General features: G+C 38.8%; 1 protein-coding gene and 1 long non-coding RNA gene across 2 annotated transcripts in view; one reads left to right on the forward strand and one right to left on the reverse strand.

Annotated features, from left to right (window-relative positions):
• The first annotated feature begins 955 nt into the window (after positions 1-955).
• PMFBP1 (polyamine modulated factor 1 binding protein 1) overlaps positions 956-24819 on the forward strand; it is a 164378-nt gene continuing 140514 nt past the window's right edge. Inside the window, exons 1-2 of the mRNA XM_032323522.1 lie at positions 956-1182; positions 1773-1941. The gene's annotated coding sequence lies outside the window, so the exon portion shown is untranslated. The remainder of the gene's footprint in view (positions 1183-1772; positions 1942-24819) is intronic.
• LOC116578911 overlaps positions 11078-24819 on the reverse strand; it is a 33717-nt gene continuing 19975 nt past the window's right edge. Inside the window, exons 2-3 of the long non-coding RNA XR_004281087.1 lie at positions 11603-11698; positions 11078-11291 (exon numbers count right to left, since the gene is read on the reverse strand). This is a non-coding gene — a long non-coding RNA (uncharacterized LOC116578911). The remainder of the gene's footprint in view (positions 11292-11602; positions 11699-24819) is intronic.

Below are 24819 nucleotides of genomic sequence, written 5' to 3' on the forward strand. Positions count from 1 at the left end.
TCTCAACAAGCACAGATTGAATGGATCAACAAATGGATTAACAGACAGAGAATGGATAGATGATTTTGTTGACAATGGGTAGCTCACTGATTCAGCTAGTCTGTAAATTCTTTGAGTGTAGAGACCATATCAGTATTGCCAATCATGGAAGAGAAGTTTGGGGCATGTAGGAGAAGCTCACACAAGAATAAATGATCACCGCTACTTGTAGGATTTCAGGGAGGAGATGGACTGCTAGTAGATCATCCAAATAGGGTATGGAATGAAATTGGAAAAGCAACTTAAGTGAATTTGTGAAGGCATAGAATGGGGGAAAAAAGTAGAAGAAATGACAAAGAAATGTCAGTATGTGTGTAGTTAAGAGTAACAAGGAAAGGAATCAATGGAGAAACTAGCAGGAATCATGCCACTCCTGGCTAGTGTAGCAAAATACTGTGTCTGCCGAATCCCAGACTCCATCGTGTTCTCTTTCGAGGTATTATAGACTTACACCTAGGAATAAGAATGCCTCTTTAGTGAGATTGCACCTTTTCCCTTCCTATTTTAACCCTTAGTGTTTAAAATGCATAAAATGTGCCCAGGAAGTATGTATTTGGCTTGGCCAGAAGTTAGTGCTACAGGAGGCTTTTTGCCCCTGACCACACAGAATGGTAAACCACACTAGTTCCAGCCCCAGCTGTCAGGCCAGGATTTCTCCCTAGCCCTTCTCCAATCAATACCTAGAGCTGCCTGGTGCCATCGGGAGGGAGCTGTATTTTTAAAAAAATGAATGAAGTAGAACAGCCAAAATCTTTCCGTTCTTTCTGGTCTTCTCTGCAGCTTTCTGCCCACGGAGAGGGACCACTATGAGAGCTGCAGAGGAGCAGCATGAGGGTGCCGCCCTCCCCTGCCTGGAGAAAGGGCCAGGGTTGCAGAAGTAGCCAGCCCTACATTACGGGCTTCTGAAATGCACTGTCGGAGTTAGTGACAGGGGAGCTGCTCTACCTCTGGGGCTACAGCAGTGCAGTGAGCTTTAGTGGATCAATACTTTAGTCTTGTCATGCTAATTGCTCATTGGTTGACATTCATGATCCTTCCTTGCTCCCTCCCTATGTAAACTCTTTACAGCTGGAACAGCGAGATGCAAAAATCCTGAACCTTCAAAGCCAGCTCCTGCAGAAGAGAGAGGGCCTGGCAGCTGAGGTATGGTGCTCCCTCATTTTTTTGCCCCCCTTTAAAAAGCTTCGTGTGTGTCTGCATGTGATCGTATGATAGGGAGACGCACGAAGAAATGCCTGGGGTAACTCTTTGCAACACATAAATGATACTACCTTTTCAGAACAAAACAATATCTCCTCCCCTTTCACTCTTCCCCCTCCCCCCAAAAAACCCCAGAAAACAGAAAAATACACGCCCCTTCTATGAGTCTGGTTGCAACCGTTCTTCTGCTTTGGTGAATGTGACACCCTCCACCAGCTCACAATGAACGTGTACCTGCACAGCCCTCTTTGCTCCCAGACTAGGGCATGTCAGACTGAGCTGCCATGTGTGTGTGCTTGTGCATGTGTGTGTGTTTGTATGTGTGATCACGCCTACCATATTGGCTTCCTGTCCCTGGGACATCAGCTTTTCCAGCTAGCTGAGCCTGTCCCCACAACCAGTTGCCACTGAGACCACCCCAATTCCTACCCGGTGAGCTTCAGGCCTGTGCTATGCAGGATTTTGTTAAGCCGTTTAGTATTAATTGATTTTTTTCCCCATTTTTTTCTTTCTTTCCCTGGGCGGGTCAATAGCTGGATGCTTCAGGAGCAGAGGATCTATCAACGGCAGACCAAGCCTAGGGAGACGCGGGCAGACCTGGAACGAAACCCAGCCAGCTCCAGCCGCTCCGACAGTACTTGGTGGCCAGAGAGTCGGCAGCAGGAAGCATGAGGCAGGAAATTACCCAATCCTTGAGGTCTGGTAAGTTTCCTCACTTTTGGGAAGTGAGGCAAATGATAACCAAGTCTTTCTTTCCTTACTCAAAAGAGTCAGCAGCATTTTTGCTGATTTCGGTTAATGAGCTAAACATAAAATTGGGACTTCCCCAGCAGAACTGGGAGGCTGGAGGGGTTGTGAGGGAGTTTGCAGGGTAGATGAGGGCTCACCAAACTCCGGTCCTAAGGTGAGCCACTGTGGCCAAGCAGACGTCCTGGGTATTGATCCCTGCCTCCTGATATTGATTTCCTCTTGGGGCCAAGAATGGGGTGGACCTACAGAGGACGAGAGGAGAACTGACACCCTCCCAGAGGCCCAGGCAGCCCTAATCGGTGATAACAGTGTTAAGTGGTCAGCCTGGAGATGAGGTTTGCTCAGATCTATTGATCTGCACTCCCCTGGGACATAAATCCTTCTGAATTTGCTTCCATGATATAAATATTTATAATTAAAATAGCTTAGGAGCCTCTTCCAGGCCCAGGGAGAGTGGCCTATCCCAGGGTGGGTGTGATATCAGTCTCTGCCATCTCTGTACTTCGTACGCTCTTCCCACTCTCATATCTGTTTACTTATCTCTGCTTTCTCTTCTGAACCCTATTTCGCTCATACTCTGAGTGACAGGCACAATGTCTCAGACTATCAGAAGCCAGGAAAAATCTATTCTTTCTGAATGCTGCCTCCAGCTGAGGGAGTGCTGCTCCCCCCAGCCAACGCTACACAGTTTCATGTGCATTCAGGAGCCTGGACTCGGAAAGGAATGGGCTGTTTTGGGGGGAGAAAGAGGAAGACTTCTTTAGTTGTCGCTTTGTTCTTGCTTTCCTTGGGGCAACAGATCGGATCCAGTAACAAACAGCTTTTAACCAATGCCAAGACCCTGTGTTGGCTCACTTGCAGTTAAATCTAGAAGAAAAATTTGAAGGGCCTCATGCTCCTATTTCTCAGCACCTCATAAATCTAAGCTCACATGAAGTGACCAGAGCATCCCTTACCCATGATAATGGGGGAAAAAAGGATACTGAGGACTTATTTGGAGGCAGAGCCAGCTGGAGAGACCAAGACCATTGACCAAAGCTTTGTCCACTGCAAGGACAACCTTATGTAGGGTGGAAACCATTTGACTTTAATTTTTTTTAAATTTGAGTAGTACAGAAAATGGTTTTCAACGTCATTTGCTGTGCTTCCTAAACCTATTATCACTTCAGTGTCCAGGATACAAATCTGTTCACCCTGAATCCATCATTTGTTTGATATCCAGGGTATAATCTTTTCAGTTCTGGAACTTCTGACTTTCTATGAGATGTCTGTCTTGCTTCAGTGCTTATATTTTGAACTGTGTATCTTTGCGTGTCTGCCCTCAGCAGGTTTCATTAATTTGTAATTGATGCCTATAAAACTGTTTAAGGACTTCTGGATCTTATTCGTGTTGAGGAGGTGTGTTGGTGGGTGTGTACGCACTGTGTAGGATGTGGGGAGAATGTATTGGGTTTTATTTCTCTTCATTTCTGAATGTTTAGTCACTCCAGTCCATTTGTGTTGAGTTAATAAGTATATGTCTGTGTATCTCTGCTCAGGTGTCTGTACTTGGAGGGCAATGAGTATAAGCAGGTTAGAGTGGTGTCCCACGCTTCTCTTGCATTTGCATTAACTATATCTTTCCCAAATGCATATTAACCTTTACTCTTTTTTTTTCCTTTTTATTCAGAGATGGTAGTTTCAGAACTCAGATATAGCTCATTTGTCTCTTTTAGCAAATGATTGAGGGTTAGGGACTATTCCAATTGGCAGGCAGGGTCTGTATTTTGGACTCCATTTGGCTTAGATAATTTATACAAAATAAAAGTCTAACAGGTATAATCACAACAGGCTTGACTTGAGAATGTTTCCAAGCATACTTGAGGTTGAAAAATACTTCAAGCTAAAAATGGAAGAATGTTCTGGTTTGTAACTTGTATGCCTCTGTGGTAATGGAGAGAATTGGAATGCAGTTCTCTTTGTTTGATTTATATGGCGACACTCAGAATGTGAAAGGTGTATTTTACTGTAGAAATAAACTTTCAACCTTGACCTAAAGAATAGAAGACTCAGGCCAGTACTTAAATCCTTCCCTGCTAGGTTATAATGAAAAGCATAATTAATAAGAGTAGATTTATTTTTAGGCAGAAAAATGCTGAGATTCATGTCTTTCTCCCATTGTTTGCAATATTTGTCAACATGTGCTTGCTTGATTCCTCTGAAGCACAAGCTTATTTGGAGAAAGTGATCTAAATTTTAGAACTGAATGCACTCCACTAATTAAATGTGTTTCCATGTGATCTTAGTGCCACTAAATCTAAATAGCACATACATAAATTCATTGCTGTCTTGTGCTACTGTTCCTACAGGTCATATTTGAAAGCTTGTTACCAGCCATAGGGAAATAATTATTATTATGGAATAATCCAATGGCTTAGGATAGCAAGCTTCAGTGTCTTCAGTCTTATAAGAATCCAACTCGTATGTTACAGATATATGTCATATGGTACATCTGCCTTTTATATTTCATATATATAGATATGTTTTTCAATCCCATTTGTCTTGAAGGTTGTATATTCAAATATTTTTAATGCAAGGATAGAAACATTTCACTGTTATTTCTACATTCATAACATAAAATATCATGATATTAATATTTCACCTTTTTTTCTTTTCAAAAATGTATGTATTATGTTTCAAGCCTTTCTGAGCATCTTGATGTACTCATTTGACCCTTAGAGCAAACTTATGAAATAAGTTAGAGCAGAGCCATTACCACCATTTTACCAATAATAAAATGCACAAGATGACACAGATATGAGTATCAGACTGGGGTCAATTACCTGAGGATATGGACCACTGGTCAAGTGCTCTTTCCTAAGTTACCAGCTGCCTCCACTAATATTCGATAAAATTTTAGCTTATTCTGTATTCCCAGAACTTACCACAAGCATTGAAATGTATATAAGGCAAACATTGGTTGATATTAAATGATTGCTAACATTCTGCTTAGGCAAGAAAAAGTAATAAATAAGTATTTCAGGCATCTTTCTTTGGCCTTTATCAATCCACAGCTGGCTACAGAGTCTGACGCCATGACAGACCTTTCTTGTTAGACTCAGAATTTCTGCGAGTTATTAATATGTCTAATCAATAGTTTTGCTCCCCAGGAACATGTCCCTATGAAAACACAGTGAGTATTTATTACTCAGTTCACAGAACTGACATGCACATATTTAGTCTTCATACTACCAGTACTTGCTTTTAAAGAAACATAATGTAAAATTTGAAATATCAAGATTAAGTACTTAAAATCAACCATAAACTTTTGATCTTACCGAAATAACCACTGTCCCTTTCCCCAACCTTCTTACTTATTCAGGGGTTCTTAATCTTTTCTGTGTCATGGACCCTATTTCCAGACTGCCATAGCCTTTGAAGACTATGGACCTCTCCTCAGAATAATACTTTTGAATGTATGAAATAAAATGTATAGAATTACAAGGAAACCAATTTATACTGAGATTAAGTTATCAAAAGATTAAAATCATTTAATTGATTTCCAATATCACCATATGTGTACTTTTTATTAAAATGTTGATATGGTCTAGTTGTAGATCTATTACTGTAATTTTGGGGTGAATAAGATCCAGTGGTGGAACTACTGCTGTAATTTTAAGGTAGCAATGAATATTAGGGATATTTTGAAATTACCTAAAATATGTAATATGGATATGATATGAAAATAGCTGTGATTTCTGTTGGTGACATTGTCACTGGTATTTTTAATACTACTTTAGTGTTTCCTACAGTTATAACTGAAGGAAATGCTAAATATGGTTCAATATTAGTGAAAATAAAGATGTGATTTTTTTTTTTTTTTGGTCTTATCTAAGTTTATAGACCTACTGAACTCTATCCACGGATTTATTAGGAATCAGAGGATGTCAGGTCAAGAACCCCTACTTTAGGGGCGCCTGGGTGGCTCAGTGGGTTAAGCCTCTGCCTTCAGCTCAGGTAATGATCTCAGGGTCCTGGAATTAAGCCCTGCATCGGCTCTCTGCTCAGCAGAAAGCCCAATTCCTCCTCTCTCTCTGCTGCCTCTCTGCCTACTTGTGATCTCTCTCTCTCTGTCAAATGAATAAAAAAAAAAAAAAAAAAGAAAAGAAAAGAACCCCTACTTTAGCTACTTTCTACTTGTTTTTCAAAACTCAACTGAAGCATCATCTCTTCTAAACAATTTCACCAGCCTTCCCCCAGGAAGAATAAACTGCCACTTTTCTATGCCTTAAGAGCACCCACAACCTCTCTAACTAACACTTAGCACACCACAGGATTCACATCAATTTACTTCTCTGTCCCTCCTAAAGAGGCCACATTCCTGAGGGCATGGCCCCTGGCTTATTACCACCACCTACCACGAAGTATAGAACATAGCAGGGGTGCACTAGATAGTAAAAAGGAGGAGGAAGGAAAATTCAAAGACAAGGGAGCCATATATCACAGAAAATTAAAATTAATAGAAAATTAAAGTCAGTAGGTTGAATGTTTGCTTGAGCCAGATTTTCCATCAGTGACACCTTTATATCCCAAGCAGTAAAGATGGCCATAGGGACCCTGTTCTACTTCCCTTTTAGTGCAACTCTCGATTTATAGCTTCCTAAAAAATAGTAATCCTATATTAAGAATATAATAATGATAACATCCTAGTTTCAGACCCATTTTTTAGCATTTTGTTAGTACAGACAAGGGAAAGTCAGGATGGGCATGAAGATAGAGGGCTTTCTTCACATCCTGAGATTTTAGGGCTTTCTCAGTCAAATGTAAAAAGCCAGGGAAAATGTTTTTTATTTTAAGGCACAGATACAAATGTATAAATTCCCCTAAAACTCTATGTATTTGAAAATGATTATGAAAATTTCCTTGAAACCTAGAGCATTAGTAATAAAAGCCTCTTAAGTCCTCAACACAAATGCTTTGTGTAGAATAAGCATAGATGTTTATACATAGAAAGGTACACTTTCAGACATGCACTCAACTTCTTAATATTAATGTCACATAAAAATCAGAATTTATTCATGCATATTGACACAATTTTGTATGCACCTCTTGCTTTCCCATAATAAATACTTGCTATTTCTACCCAAATGAATGGGTATTCACATATCACTGTGAGGCTGCATATTTCTTGGGTCCAAGTTGATTTTTATCGACAATGGACTTGTTTATTACAGGAGGAAGAAGATAGAGATCAAAATGAAGATAAAATTGGAAGACAATTTATAGCCATTTTTATTATCTAGTCCTCCATTCAATATTCTTGTGCATGAGCACGTGTTGTACCTGAGTCATTGGTTAACAGTTCAATGGCTTTCAATACCCCTCTACAGAATATCTTGTTGAAATATACTAGCCAACCACAAATTTAGATTACAAAATTTAATCTGATTTAATATAAAGTACTAAGATCTTATCTTGGGTAAAGCTTATTTCACCCCATCATTTAATAAGACACTGATCCATGTGCATTCCACGTATCCTACAAGTGGTATCTTATCAGGGTCAGCAGTGAGTGTCTATGGAACAGACACCTAAATATCCTGTGGACCTGACCCTTGTTTCAGTATTCACTTACCTTCACCCACTGAAGCAGAAAGTTGAAAAAGCAGTATTGAGTCCTCCATTCTTAAAGAGAGTGTTGGTAGAGCAAAGAAGAAAGACTGGCCAATGACTATGATGATAGATAGGGAGAAGTAGCTTGCATTGGAACTGTGGGTCAAAGAACTGATCTCAAAGCATCAATCCCTATTTGAGCCTCCTCACCTTTTGAAAGGAATTCCCCACAAAGCCATTGATATTCTTGTCACTAACTTTCCAAAGGTCCATTGCTTATAGCATGCTTTTTTACCTGTTACATACTAGCTTCTCCCTGATTTTATCATTCTTCTCTTTTGTTATTATTATTGTGCTCTCCTGCTTTCCTTACTTTTTTGAAACATCTTATATTTTTAGTTCACTGTTGCTCCAAATTTATTGATTTGGCATATAACCCTTAAGTTCTTCAGAAGGGAAGTCTACATAAATCTAAAAGGTGAGGAATATTTTTAGCAGACAGACAAATGAATCCAGATACACATAAAAAAAACTTAGGCCAGGGGCACCTGGGTGGCTCAGTGGGTTAAAGCCTCTGCCTTCGGCTCAGGTCATGATTCCAGGGTCTGGGATCGAGCCCCCGCATTGGGCTCTCTGCTCGGCAGGGAGCCTGCTTCCCCCCCCCACCTGCCTGCCTCTCTGCCTACTTGTAATCTCTGTCTGTCAAATAAATAAATAAAGATCTTAAAAAAAAAATAGGCTAGACTTACTTTGCAAATAAATATAGGCATTCATAGTTGATATGATTACGTTAGAATTACAGCAAGAATTTAATATTTATAATCACCCTTAGTTTATGCAGCACAGTAGATATCTTTCCTAGGCAGAAATGAAAGTATGGTTCTGGAAACACAATTCAAACAAGCAGAACAGGAAAGACAGCTTAAATGCTATACCATATAACAAAAAAAACTTCCATTAAAAAAAAAAAAAGGACCTAGGCCAAGAGATTGTTAACAGAATCGTATCTTGAGATAAAGAGATTGCATAAAGCAATTTGCTTAGGAATTTGACAATCAATAGAGATTATTTTCAGTAATCCTCACTTTAAAGATTTGAATATTTCAAGTATTTTCAAAACAGAGAAAAACGTGTTCTTAGTAATTATCAACTATTAAAATGTAACCTCTGTGCCTAATAATATAATGACTCAAATGCAAAGAGAGAAGAACTGACAGGATGTAGGGGATGATGGAGCCAAGAGCAGGAGGCAGCTTTAGGGATGGATAAAGGACAAATCATTCCAGACAAATGTGATCACTCTTTTAAATCGCATTACGAGATTAATGGATGAAAGGAATGCACTAGAGGTAATATATATGGATTTTACTAAAGCATTTGATACACTGCTCCATGAATTTCCACTTGCAAAATTAATTCAAATTGGGTAGAATATGTGCATGGTCACATAGATTGAAAATTGGCTGAAGGACCATAAACAAGGAGTAATGACAAATGGTGGGCCCTCACATTTAGGTGGGAGACAGTGTCCAGTGCATCTCTGAGGACTGATGCCCACTTTGGCATAATATAACCACCTCACTAATGGTCCTGAGAAGGGGAAGGAAATGACAGAATTCACAGATTTTGACATAGGAAGTATCATAAACCAAGACACAATTAGAGCACGAAAATAAATAAATAAATAAAAATAAAGAGTAAAGTCAAATAGGGGTGATACTTAACCTCTTTTCCTGACTTAATAAAGGATTGCTAAGAAAATAGTTATATACAATTTTCATTTTCATTGTTAAAATGCTGATTGGGGAAAGTGTATTTCCTGTCATTAAATAGGATAGTCCTTTATTCAGTGAGAATCTGAAATCCATTCTCCTGTGTTCTCCAAATTTTAATTCATCTAAAGAATTCTTAGAAATGTTGAAGGAGCAGGGAGCCTCAGTGGTGCTGGTAAATTCCAACATTGCAGTAAGCAAGGCTTAGGTCATTATCTCAGGGTTGTGGGATCAACGGGGGAGCTCTGTGCTCAGTGCCTGGTCTGCTTGAAATTTTCTGCCTCTGCCCCTCCCCCCACTCACGCACACAAAGGCACATGCACTCTCTCCTACTCACAAATAAATAAATAAAATCTTTTAAAAAAAAAAGAAAGAAAGAAATGATGAAGGGATAAAAGAGGTAGATTTCTAAAGAAAGAACTTAGTTATGTTGACTTATGTGCCTAAACATTGGAACATTAGTAATTTTCCCAAATATGTGATAAGTACAGGGAAAATAATCACCTTGAAAAAAACTTCAACTTATTATAAGATTCTTTCTGACACAAATGTTCCCAAGTACCTCCTTGATAACCGTCAGGACAATCTTTTTTTTTTTTTTTAATATTTTATTTATTTATTTGACAGACAAGAGATCACAAGTAGGCAGAGAGGCAGGCCGAGAGAGAGGAGGAAGCAGGCTCCCTGCTGAGCAGAGAGCCCGATGCGGGCCTCGATCCCAGGACCCTGAGATCATGACCTGAGCCGAAGGCAGAGGCTTAACCCACTGAGCCACCCAGGTGCCCCAACCGTCAGGACAATCTTATTGTTGTTTCTGATGTTGTTGTTGGAATTAAAACCATATAAAATGTCATCGTTTAGTAGCAGAATAAAATCGTACAAAGTGAACTGAATAAAATTTGATTTTCCTTTTATGGAGAGCAGGGTCTTAATTATAATTAAAACCCTTTTATGTTTACCATTTCATCAAATCCTCTTGGCCACCCCAGAAGGGAGGTATTATAATCTTCAATTTACTGATGTGGAAACTGAGGCCCAGAGAGGATAAATGACTTGTCTAAGGCTATGCCATTAACAAATAACAGAGTCACTACCAAAGCCTCAGTTTTATGGACAGCTAATCTTGCAGTCTTTCTACCAAAAAGCAGTTTCCCATGTTTATGCCATGGAAGAGACTATCTCAGAAATCATATACCAGGGTATATGGTGACTTTAACTATTCATCCTGTGAAAAATCACATCATATGATGAAAATGACCAAGCATGGAATCTGGGACATGAAAGTCACTTAATAATGTGTAGCTCCTTTTCTTTGCTTTTTACCCTACTTACAGTGTCTTCATCCAGCAAGCAGTTATCAAACACCTAGTGAGGGTGGGCACTGTCGGGCTGTGCATATCTTAATTCTTCTTCTTAGCCAACTTAATTCTTCCTCTGAAGCTCAGGTCTCCCAAGTGAGACCAAAAGTTCCATGAGAGAAGACGTCTGTCTGTCCATTCACTGCAGTGTCCCCAATATCTGGCCCATAATGAGGGAGACTTCCTGAGCTAGAGAGAAAACATCCTGCCTCACCTTTCTGAAGCTCCCTTGAACTTTGGTCAGGCTCACATGTCTGCATAGCTTCATCATGTACCATGAAGTAAAATGGCCCATGACCCCCAGCCCACACTGAAAGACAAGTCTTGGGTAGGAGATTGAGGAAGCTGGACTACGAATGTACCTGTGAAGTTGTTTTTATTTCTCTTCTGCCATATCATCTCTGTGGCCTTTATCGCCAAGTCTGACAAGTTAATCACCAGCAGTTGGCTACTGGAACACCCTTTGCTGAAGGGTGGAGACAGACATTCCGCTTCTGTACCCATTGTTCAGCCTCTCCACAGAAACCTCTGTTGAGGAGTAACAACAGTCCACTTTGCAGCTTCTGGACAGTCTGCTTTCCTGCAAATTTGGAAGGAGAATAGAGTATTATAGAAAGCTTGGCGTTCATTTGATGAATAGGCCAGTTGTAAGGACGGGTCAAGGGGTATGTAGCTTAGGTAGTAATGCACAACATGGATGTCCCCATGCTTAAAAGACTGTGGCCAGGATAAGGGCCTAACCAGGGCCACTCTGTCTAGCTGTGTACATGACTGTCACATCCCCACATCCACTCAGTTACTGCCCTTAACCCAACCCTGCCTGAAAATGTATTACATCACAGATATTTCCACATACAATTGAATTAGTTATATTATATTCAAAAAGAATACCTTTGTCATTCCCAACTCTCTTCTTTCACATTAGGCTTATTGCAGTTGGGGGAGTGCACCTGAAGTCTTCATTGAGGTGTCAGGCATAATTTAGCACTAGGAAATGAATTATGGGATTGCCCTTTAGGAAAAGGCTGGAAGCTCAGCCCTGCCTGTCAAATAGGTCCCTGCCTTATAGCGAACTCTGCAGGTGAATGAATCAGTATTTGGCATATCAGCATTTCATAGAGCCTCCATGCTAATGTCTTTTTGAAATGAAACCGAGAAAGCTGTTAACCTCAGTTAGCCGAGTGTCCCCTCTGTGACCGGGATAAATCATCAATGTAGAGGCTGAGAACTCTGTTCTCACTGCTTTGGGGAATGAGAGCCAGGGCTGTGGAGAAGCTGATGAAAGGAGCCTCTGGATCTCAGAAAACTAAGTAAAAAGTCTTTCTCCCTTAAAATGAGAAAGAAATATTACTTCTCCTTACCTCCTGATTTAGTTATTCTAAAAGGATTTTTTAATACTTTGATTCAATTAGATAGCATATCCTTACTTATCTTTTTTCCAAACCTTTGATCTCTTCTTCAGTGAAGTCCCCCCAAAATATTGATATTTCATTATAGTATATATGCATATCTATATAGATAAATATATATAAAAAATATAACACAAAATAATATATAATTTTATAATAGCATAATAATATATTGATATATTATATATATTTAATTATATTATATTATATTTATATATATATTTAATTATATATATATATAATATATATTAAGTATGTATATTAACTCCTGGACTCTCTCACAACTGAAAATCTAGTCTTAACTGCCAGAGTTGCTATGGTCAGCTGCCTATTCCCTCCTATTTTGACTATTCTATACTACTTCTTGAATATTTTCCCAGAGTTCAGATTCAAACATCCATACACAATCCTCCCATCAATCCTGTGAAGCCATTAGTTCTGCTTTTACATTTGAAAAAACTGGGGTGCAGAGAAGTTAACAGATCAAACCCAGAACTTCTGTTATTAACTGCTTTGCAACCAACAGTGGCCAGATGAATTGCCAGAATTCTCTTTAACAAGCCAGTGCAAACAAAAGGTTCATGACATAGGCTTTCAGGCCCCTTTTTGCCCTGAGGCCTCCTGACTGCTTTCTCCTCCAGATGTCCCAAAGGGAAGGCTGTTTGATTACTACATGCATCTTCAACCCTTAATATTTACAGTCAACTGTACAATTGCTTTTATTAGTTGCAGGGTGCATGTTATTCTCATTTTCACTTTTCCTCCCTGACTTGTATCTGAATTAGAAGAAGGAAAGATGCCTAAAATTAAGTAAGGTCTGTGACGTTGAGTGTGCAAGAGGAGCATGGGGTAAGATGCTAGAAGGATTCTCAATCAGCAAGAAAACAACATCGGTTAAGTGGACTGCAAGATTTTCAGAACACTGATGATTCATGATAAATTACACTCTAAAATTTCTTACATCCTAGGAAAAAAAGTTAAAAACATAAATTGTAACCATGGCAATAGAATGCCCGCAGTATTTAATGTTAGGGTTGGAAAGGAAGCTTGCTTCTTTGCTCCTACCAGTCTTTGGCAGGAGGGGGAAAGGATCAGAGTGGGAAGGAAACTGGCTTGTATTGACAAGTTCAATAATTGATGGGATATGAGATACAAAAGTTTGAGGGGCACCGTAAGATACAACTTTGCCATTTTACTTCCAGAAGTTCATTAAAAAAAAAAAGAAGAAGAAGAAGAAGTAAAACCAATGAATCACTTAAGAAGCAGTTAGTAAAAGTTTATTGTGCACACATCAAAAAGACTGTTTGTAAACCAGGAGCACTCAAACTAAAACATGGAATGAGGCTCAGAGGTATATTGTTATAGAGCAACTTGTATAGTAGAAAGGCAGGGAGTGTTTATTCTTTACGTGATTGGTTACAATATTAGAATTTTCTTAAATGAAAGGGAATTGGTCAATGATTACCTCATATCAATTTGGGGGAACTTTTTAAGTTTCACTTATGTTTTTTAGAGGCATAAGTAAGAAGTGATGCTGGTTAAGTTAACCTCACTTTTCTTTGCCAAATAAACTAAATTGAGCTTTTCTTGTAAAGCTCACTGGTTTTGTCTGCTCAGGGTATTTTCAAATTTGGTTGGTCTTTGTGTTTGATTTTGACAGTTCCCCTTTTCTGGTCATGGTCTCTGAGGGCAGTAGCATTACTTCCGGTTGCCACTGTTGATGTAGTCAGCTCAGGTCTAGGAATCACTTACTTATCCATCAGAATAGTTGCCAGGCTGGAGGGACTTGCAGTCTTAATTGTTTAAGCAATTATTGTTGATTTCATGCAGTTGCCTGATCCTTATGCATACCACTTAGTATGCAAGTGGCTGCCAAAAGATACTTAAAACCCTAGAAAGTATACAACTCACTAGCAAGAATAATATGATGGCAATAACCAAGGACTGGAAAGTTCCTCAGAGAAGAGATTCCCGAGAGCCAAGTTTTAACCAACAAAACAGGTCCATGAAGGTGTCACTTACTTGGAAAAAAAATTTTTTTTCTAAGAGATTTTATTTATTTATTTGACAGAGAGAGATCACAAGTAGGCATACAGACCGGCAGAGGCGGTGGGGGGAAGCAGGCTCCCTGCTGAGCGGAGAGCATGATGTGGGGCTTGATCCCAGGACCCTGAGATCATGACCTGAGCTGAAGGCAGAGGCTTAACACTCGTAGCCACCCAGGCGCCCTGATGAAAAATTTTTATCTGGTCTTTCAGATCCTTTAGATTTGGGGTAATAATGCATAATATGTCAACATAAAAATAACATTTTTTTCTCCAATTATAGAACATGTACCTCCTTGTTGAGCAATCAGGGCATCTGGGACCCTCCTATTTTTTTTTAATTTTTTATTTTTTATTAACATATAATGTATTATTAGCCCCAGGGGTACAGGTGTGAATTGCCAGGTTTACACACTTCACAGCACTCACCATAGCACATACCTTCCCCAATGTCCATAACCCAACCACCCTCTCCCTACCCTCCTCCCCGCCACCCCCGGCAACCCTAAGTTTGTTTTGTGAGGTTAAGAGTCTCTTCTGGTTTGTGGGGACTCTCCTATTTTAGCGTGCCACTGAAAATAAACTACTTATTTCAATTTGTACTGTTTGAAGAACATTCAGGGCATCATTAAAGCTTTTCTCAATGGTTGCAGAAATATTAACAGGTGATCTTTCTAACTCATTAACTCCCAATTGAGGAAAAAACATTCCAACAAACATAAGAAAACCAGAGCTTTTTTGAACAGTAGGATTTGGAAACTCACAGGAAGCTTGTTACTTCATATATATATCATTTTAAATTTAAAATCTGGCTAGCATTCAAGGAGTCATATTTAGTCCTTTGGGTACGAGATTATCCTAAACCACAGTATCCATAACATTTCAGTGGGAAAGCTTTGTATATCTTATTACCACAGAGGATGAATAACCCAATAATATTAAGAGAGTTATGGTGGATCCCTTGACCCACCAATTAGGTGGGCATCATGATTATTCCTTGCCATGCATGAAGCAGGAGCACATTCCCATCTTGAATGGCTGTGGTTTACATTTAGATAGGAACAAAAAACTTTCCTATGAATTTCATTTAGCAGTCCATGTATCATATCATGGATGATAAATGATTGATTTCTTTTTCCATTGGTGCCCTGAATATTGGTCTATCCAATAAGTGAAACCGTTATTTGCTTTACATTATGAGATTATGGAGGCATTGCATTTCCCTACTTATTTTTCACTGAACCAACGTACAAGTTCAGTCATTTCCTTGATGATATAATTAAGGGTATTGTTATCATTATCTAATTTTAATTCTGTATTAATATATGTAGAAGTCCACTCTTCCTCATCTAAATCAAATACAGAGTGAGTCTGAACAATCCCGCAGATGAGGTCTAGTACAATTTTCTATGCATAGTGACAGGTTGCCAGCAATTAAGTTTACAGTGGTCATGAGCCAGGGCTTGGCTCTCAGGCTTCTTCCCAATGCCATATTAATTGGCCATAAGTATTAGTTGAGTGGCCAAGGGAAGAATACCAGACCTTTGCATAAAGCCATTTTCCTTAATCAATCTAGGAATGTATAGCAGCTGGATCTAATATTAACTGGGTGTCTTCCTGAGCATTTAAATGGCTAAGTAACTTGGATGCCTGGGTGGCTGTGTTGGTTAAGTGTCCAACTCTTGACTTTGGCTCAGGTAGTGATCTCAGAGTGTGAGATCCAGCCCCAACTCAGCTCCACATTGGGCATGGAACCTGCTTGGGACTCTCTCTCTCTCTCTCCCTCTCCCTCTACCTCACCCAGCTCCCCCCCCACCACCACTCATGTGCACTCTCTCTTAAAAAATGGCTAGACAACCAAAAATAATTTTGGTTAGTAAAAGAAGTTATTTGTTGGATGTTGGACTTTAGTGAGTGTTCAGTCTAGGTGAGGAAAATTCCCAGCATAAAGAGAACCATAAGTTTAAACATTTTTTAAATTGACATATAATGTATTATTTACCCCAGAGGTACAGGTCTGTGAATCATCAGGCCTACACATTTCACAGCACTCACCATAGCACATACCCTCCCCAATGTCCATAAGCCCACCACCCTCTCCCTACTGCCCCACCCCCCAGCAACCCTCAGTTTGCTTCATGAGATTAAGAGTCTCTTATGGTTTGTCCCTCTCCCAATCCCATTTTGTTTCATTTTTTCCCTACCTAGCTCCCATGACCTCCTGCCCTGCCTCTCAAATCCCTCATATCAGAGAGATCATATGATAATTGTCCTTCTCTGATTGGACAGATTGACTGATTGACTTATTTCACTTAGCATAATACCCTCCAGTTCCATCCACATCTTTGCAAAGGGCAATATTTCTTTTCTTTTGATGGCTGCATAATATTCCATTGTGTATATATACCACATCTTCTTTATCCATTCATCTGTTGATGGACATCTAAGTTCTTTCCATAGTTTGGCTATTATGGACATTGCTGCTATAAACATTCAGGTGCACATGTCCCTTTGGATCACTACATTTATATCTTCAGGGTAAATACCCAGTACTGTGATTGCTGGGTCATAGGGTAGCTTTATTTTCAACTTTTTGAGGAACCTCCATGCTGTTTTCCAGAGTGGCTGCACCAGCTTGCATTCCCACCAACAGTATAGGAAGGTTCCCCTTAAGTTTAAACATTTTGAGTTAGTTTGCAAGACACTAATCACAAAACAATTGTTCTAAAATTAAGTCTTGAAAATACATAGTAATTCTGCATATGTTGTTTCATGATGTTGGACAGAAGTTGTCTATATCATGCTATCATCTACTTCAGGGAAAGACTTCTCCCTGGAAATCTTTAATTTTAAGTCAGCTACAGGTTGGCAAGCCAAAAAGTTTGGGGAGCTCCCTTTTTTTTTTTAAATTTAATTTCTTTTCAGTGTAACAGAATTCATTGTTTATGCACCACACCCAGTGCTCCATGTAATATGTGCCCTCCATAATACCCACCACCAGGCTTGGGGAGCTCTCTTTAAATGAGAAACATGGATCCAAGTTTCAATACCCTATAATTTAGTTGCTGTGTAAAAAATGAAAAGAACTTATGATAGCCCTTTCCATCAAGTTTCAAGTGCCATTTTTCTCTGATGTTCCTTCCAGAATACCCAGTCTCCATGTTCCAATATATGGGATACATCAAGCTATTGCAAATAAGTTTTTGAATATTGTGTTAGTGTTTTAGAGCATTTAGTCAGGTCAGAATTTATAAAGGCAAAATATGCATGGGGTTCTATCTTAAATGCCATAGGCTACCCAGTGATGATTTCATAAGGTGTCAATTTATGTTTCCCAAAAGGTGTTGATCTTAAAATCCTAAGAGGATAGTGAAGGATAACACTGTAAGCCTCGCTAATCGTGTGATTTCGGTCAGTTTTGCCATTTTCAACTTCTGAGTACCATTGGTATGTTCAACCTTCCCTGAAGACTGAGGATGATAGGAACAATGATAGTGCCACAATATTTGAATAACCTTGTTTAATTGCTTTATAACCTGTTCAGTAAGTTGATCCTTTAATCACTTGAAACTTCATCTGGAACTCCTCATACTAGGAAAATGTGTTCTAATAATTTCTTTGCCACAGTAGCTACAACAGCTTTCCAACAGGGGCAAGCTTCTACCCATCTAGAAAACAAATATACCGTTACAAATACATATTGATAACTCATAGAAAGAGGCAATTGAATGAAGTCCAATTGTAAATGTGCCAATGGCCTGATGGTAGGGGAGCAACGCCTCAAGCTACTTTAATAATTTTAGCTGGGTTATATGATTGACAGGTTAAACATTGACTATAAATCTGTTGTGACAATTTAGGACAATCACTCCACCAAAATTTTTTCATAATTTGTGCCATTTTATCAATTCCATCATGGGTAGTTGTGTGAAGTACTCATAAGAGTGGCAATTTGAGAGATTCAGGAAGTGTCAGAAGACCATTTGGACTTTCTCACAATCTGTTGTTGTTGTTAAATTTACATCCTTCTTGGTGCCGTTTTTGTTTTTCAGTGTTTGACACAATTTTTATATGTTACACAAGTTGTCTTAAGTAACCATATTTGGATCTATCTCACAAAACTCATTTAAAGTACAGAATTTGGTTAGATTAGGAATTTCTTGAATAACAGCCTTAGCGTGAACATCAGCCATGGCATTTCCTTGATACTCAGAGTCTGATCAGCAGGTATGAACTTCGATTTTGCTTATAGCTATTTGTGAAAATAATAACAGCAGAGAGATCAGCAATCTGAGGTCTATTTCTTATGGGCATACCATTTGATATTAAAAATCTCATTTCTAGAGCATGCCAAATGCAGAGACCACTCCAAAAAACATGCCTGCTCTCTGTGTAAATATTTGCAGTTTTTCCTTTTGCTAGTTCGCATGCTTGAATGAGGAGAAATAATTCTGCTGGTTAGGCTGAGTTAAACTGAGAAAAGACTCTTCTTTATAATAATACATATTGCGTAGTTACAGCATACCCACCTTGATATTTCCCTTCAGAATTTTTACTTAAGAACCATTAACATACCATACTAAGTCCAGATTTGGAGTTTCTTGTACATCTAATCTAGGAGTCAGATCTTGAAAGACCAATTCAGTATAGTTGTGAGCTTCTCCTTTGTTTGGTAAGGGTAAAGGGTAGTAGGGTTTAAGAATTTGCAGCAAAGAATATGCAGATCTGAAGGAGACAGGAGTAGAATGTCATGCTACTCGAGTAACAGAATTGCTGAGTATATTCGCTGTTTAGCAAACTCTATAGCATGAAGAACTTTCAGATAGAATACACTTCCTTGAATAAGTTCTAAATAGGATTCTACAATTTTAGCAGCTATAATAACTACCCTTAAACCATTTGGTTATGCCCTGCCTACCATGTCCAATTATAAACCATAATAAGTTATAGGACGTTTTCCCCCCCATGTTCTTGTGTAAGGATTCCCAGTGCCTGCCTATTACATTCATAAACAAAGAGTGTCAAAAGTATAATCAAGAAGCCTCAAAGCAGGAGGATTTTGTAAGGCTTGTTTGGTTTCAGTAAAGGCTTCCTCATATTTTGTTTCCCAAGGAACAGTTTCCTAAATGTTACTTTTAGTCAGTTCATAGAGTGGAGAAACCATAAGGAAAAATTAGGGACCCTAAATTGGCAATGTCCTGCAAACCCAAAGAATCTTCTAAGTTATCTCTTAGTCCTAGGTCTAGGGTAACTTTGGATGGTACTTATTCTTTCTGGAAGCAGAATGATTCCTTTTGCTGTTAAATCGTGATAAAGGTAATGTACTTTTTCTTGTGAAAACTGAAGTTTATCTCAAGGGGCCTTATGATGTTTATAAGGTAGCTGTTGCAATACATATTTTGAGTCAATTTCTGAGTTCTCTCTGGATGAGGAACAAAGAAGTAGGTCATCTATGTATTGAATCAAGGTAGAATTTCTGGAAAGTTGTGGTGTACTTAAACTCCAATGTTGAACTTGCGATAAATATGAAGGGGCTTCAGTAAATCCTTCAGTGAATATACTATCCAAGTATACTGTTGATTTTTCCAGTGAAAGCTAACAAACACTAACTTTCCTTATCTACTGGGATGCTAAAGAAGGCAAAACAGAGCTACAACTGTAAACCATTTACATTCAGTTGGAATATTTGACAACAGAGTGTTTGGGTTGGGTGCCACAGGAAACTTTGGAATACAGTTTTATTTATAGCCCTAGCATCTTGTACAAATCCCCACTCTCAACCATGGGGCTATTTTTATGGGTAGATAGGAGTGTTGCAAGGACTACTGCAGGGAATAATTATTTCCTGACTTATTAAATCTTCTGTTATAGGGATGAACTCTTGTATGGCTGCAGGTTTTAAAGGGTCTTGGGGCAATTTTGGAAGCAGTTTAGAAGGATGAATTTTGTTTAAGTTTGTACCAAAATATATTCAAATAATCTCTCATTTGTTTTTGGTTTATCATCATTTCTTTTTCTTTTCTTTCTTTTTTTTTCCTTAATAAATTGAAGAGCAGTTGAGACACAGTGTTACATTGGTTTCATGTATCCAGTGAGGTGATCTGAAACTCTATATGTTATGCTATGCTTACCACAAGCGTAGCTACCATCTGTCACCATACAACACTGTTACAATACCATTGACTATATTCTCTATGCTGTATCTTTAATCCCTGGGACATATTCATTCCAAAACTAAAAATCTGTATCTCTCAGTCCCCTTCACCCATTTTGCCCGTCCCTCTAGCTACCTCACATCTGGCAATCATCAATTAATTTGTTCTCTATATTTATGAGTCAGTTTCTACTTTTTGTTTATTTGTTTGTTCATTAGCTTTTTTCTTTCGACTCTATATGCAAGTTGAATGAATCATATGGTATTTGGCTTTCTCTATTTCATTTAACATAAAACTCTCTAGGTCTATCTATATTGTCACAAATGGCAAAACCTCTTTATTTTTTATGCCTGAGTAATATTCCAGTGTGTGCGTGTGTGTGTGTGTGTGTGTGTGTGTGTGTGTGTACACACCCCATCTTTTCTAACCCATTCATCTATTGATGGACACTTGCTTCCATATCTTGGCTATTGTAAATAGTGGACTAACATAGGATGCATGTATGCTACAATAAACATAGGGGTGCTTGTATCTTTTTAAGTTAGTGTTTTCAATTTATTTTGGGAAAATACCCAGTTGTAGAATTAAAAGATTTCTCTTTTTAGTTTTTTTTATTTTTTTAAAGGTTTTATTTATTTATTTGACAGAGAGAGATCACAAGTAGGCAGAGAGGCAGGCAGAGAGAGGGGGGGAAGCAGGCTTCCTGCTGAGCAGAAAGCCCAATGCAGAGCTCAATCCCACGACTCTGAGATCATGACCTGAGCTGAAGTCAGAGGCTTAACCCACTGAGCCACCCAGGCGCCCTCTTTTTAGTTTTTTGAGGTATCTCCACACTGTCTTCCTGATCTGAATTTTAATAGTTCAGCGCTCTTAATTTTTCCCATATCTGTGAAAGAAGAGGCCCATGAGAATGTTAGGGAATTTGGAGAGGGATACAATATTTATGTTATTAAGGGGTTTGTTATCCTCTTCAGAATAATCAGTTTGGACTTGTAGAGCACATAATGTTTCAGGATCTATTGAGTCTGGAAATTCCAAGGTTATTTCTCCTGGGGCAAAAATTTATTTGGCCTCCGAATTTGGAAAATAAGTTCTTCTTAGGAGATTTATAGGAGCTGTGTCACATAACAGAAAGACAAGGCTTGCAGAGGAGAAGCCAAGAGTAACAGTTGGGCTCTGCTAAAAGAACCCTTTGATTTTGATTGGACACACCCATCACTGAAACATTTTTATTAATCCAGGGAAGTTCTTGATGTATCATGCTAGGGTTTAAAGTCACTCTGGTATCTACTAGCACAGTACCGATTTCTCCATTTATTTTACGTTCTATTTCACCCTGATGATTTGTAGGCATTACTAGGATAGCTTACTGAGAAATTCCTCCAAGTCCTGTCAGTACTGATAACCATCTTGGAGATCTGATGGTATGTTCCCGCTAGTTGGATAATTATGTTGTTTGAAGGTACAATCCCTTTTCTATTGTCCCTTCTGTCTGCAGTATCTACAGGTAGCTTTGTCAACAAGGGCAAAATTAGTTATAAAATTTTATTGAGGCTCCTATAGTTGCTATAATTGTAGGATCATGAGTTTATTTGCTTGATGACCTCCACTGTCTAAAAATTCTTTCAAAATACTCAGCAAGATGTTGGAGCTTAGAAAGGGGAGTGATCTCCTGTTCTAATTTATGCTTCTTTAATAAATCATTAAGCTCAGGGTGAAGCCCATTAACAAAATGAGCAGACGAGACAATATTAGCTTTAGAGTCCCTGAGACCAGAATGCTGTCTAAATATTTTTTCTAAGCAAATTTGAAAGTCTGCAACTGATTCATCCCTTTTGTGTTTATAGGATTGTATTATAGCCCAATCAATTCTCTCACAGGAAAAACTCTCATATAACTTCATGCAGCAATTAATCTAACTTTCTTTCTCTTTTTATTCCATCATTCGAGGCATACCTTGTGGGGTCCTCAAGGCATGTCTCTAGAGGAGTCTCTAGAGGAGTCCTAATCTGCTGCATGAAGCCATCTTTGGGCATCTCTTGGACTTACCACCATGTGAACAAATTGGTACAAATCAGGAAGCCCAGGGTCATAAGCTCCAAAAAGAATCCTAAATTCTTCTATAAATTTAGTTTGAGCCTTCTTTGGGTCTTGAAAATCCTTTATAATGGATTGGAGCTCAACTCAATATCATAGCTTAAGTTCTGCTATAGCTGGGACTCCCAGTTCATGGGAAACTCTTACATTCAGGGCCATCAAATAGTTAAATTGATTATTTCCTTTCCTCCATATCAAAGACCTTATGTCCAGACAAGAACTTCAAAGCCTTATCTAAAGAAATTCCCAAGAATCCCTCAACATGGCATAGTTGAGAAAAGAGTTGGGGACAGGGCAGGTTGATGCTACGGGTGAATGGCTGAACAAGAATGCCTCAAACACAAATGACATCTATCCTATTTGATCACCACATGGTTCTAATTAGATTGGTACAGAGTGAATTTATGACTCATCTTAGAGGCAAGTTTTACCTTGGACATTTGTGTTGAGTTTAAAAGTGTTTGTTCCATTTCTTTCTACATTACATAGCAATGTAAAAACACCTACAGGCTAATAAGCATTAAATATTAAACAAATCCCCTTAAATATACCAATAAAAAATATGATATAGTTGTAACATTCAGGTTGAGCTAATTTCATTTACCTGTGAAATCATAAATAAATCTTTAATTTTTCTTACTTTACTACGTATAAAGCTATGTATTTGTGATGTATGTTCAAGATTTACTTGTAATGGAGAACATCAAGAATGGAAGAGTTGTAATTTTAAAACACATTGCATCAGTACTATCTTAGAGACTTAATGCTATTGTTACAACCACACCACTTTCATCTTGTCCTCCATTAACTTACTAGATGTAGCCAGTTATCACCTCCTAAACAACCAGAAGATAGCTCTACAAGGATTTAAGATTACCAGAAGAGGGATGCCTGGGTGGCTCAGTTGGTTAAGCTCTGGCTTTGGCTCAGGTCATGATCCCAGGGTCCTGGGATCCAGCCCCACATCTAGCTCCCTGCTCAGCGGGGAGCCTGCTTCTCCCTCTCTCTCTACCCCTCTCCCCACTCCCTCCCTCTCTGCCCCTCCCATTAGTGTTCTCTCTCACTTGCTCTGCTCTCTCTCTCTCTCAAAAAAAAAAAAAAAAAAAAAATAGAGATTACCAGGAAAATTTTTCCGTGATTCTATTAGGATTTTAAAAAAAAAAAAAAAAAAAAAAAAAAAAAGAGGTTGCTTCCTTTTTCAATGTCTAACCAGGAAAACGAAGTACTTCAAGTATTTACAAGAGGGAATTTAATGCAAGGATTTACATGGGGGAGCTGAGACACCAGTGGCAGTAGGGCAGTTAACAACAGCAGGAAGCCACTACCCTACTACAGAGATAAGAGTAGGAGGTGGTACTATCAGTGTTCAGGGACTGGAATTGTGTCAGGCCTATGGAGTAGAGCTGGAGCTACAGAGGAGACACAGTTGCTGCTGGAGATCCATCCCAAAGCAGATAGGAAAGGGAAATGTGCTTGGTTCCTCCCTCCCACACTACGTTCTCCTTCCGGCTCCTCTCATTGGCCAAACCTAGCTGGTAACCAATTGACTTTAGAACCTAGAAATACATTCTGCAGGGGGTTCACCTCCCAGCTACACAGAGCAGAACAAGGGAAGAATGAGAAATGGAAGTGAACACAGATAGGAAACAGCCTAGAAGGAAAAGAGAAGACTCTCTATAGATGAAGACCTGCACTTCGGTCTTTAGTAATTCTTAAGTTGTGTCTCTCAGCTATCAGGCTTGAGTTCCTTCCAGTGTTGGTTAGGATGGTTAGGTCTATACATTAGCCATCTTTACTGCATATCAATGCATGATAAACATTACTAGACTCTGCAGGACAAATAAAGAAAGAGAACACAGCATCCCTGATCAGATGTAATTTACTCTTATATCTTCCTCCCTGAAAGAGGTAAATCCTCAAAGAGGAGGTAAAATGTTTCCCAGAGAGGAGATAAAAAAGAGTGTTTTAGGTAGAAGGAATAGCCTAAAGAAGTGGTAAAAATATTTTGCATGGCACGCAAATCTCCTTAGGTGGAATCAATTCTGAATGGGCTTAGGTGACAGAGAAGTGAGTAGAAAACTTTGGAGGACTTTAAATTTGATCAATAGAGAACACACTAAACTTTCCATATGAAAAATGTATTGAGTTTTGCTGATATCAGAAAGAATACTAGGAAGCTCTTGGCGTATCTAGTCACAAGGCAGAGAACCAAATGGTTGACTGTGAAGAGGCACCCTACTGTGGTATTTAAGAGCATAGGTGCTGAAGCAAGAATTCCTGGGTTCAAATCTCAGTTTTAGCACTTACTAACTCCTTCTCTGAGAGACAAAGATATAATCGTACTTACCTTGCAGGGTTCCAAGCATCAATTTTGTACTTGACATATGATAAATGTTAGCTAT

This window comes from Mustela erminea, chromosome 19 (genome assembly GCF_009829155.1).
Source record: "Mustela erminea isolate mMusErm1 chromosome 19, mMusErm1.Pri, whole genome shotgun sequence".
Classification (NCBI taxonomy): domain Eukaryota; kingdom Metazoa; phylum Chordata; class Mammalia; order Carnivora; family Mustelidae; genus Mustela; species Mustela erminea.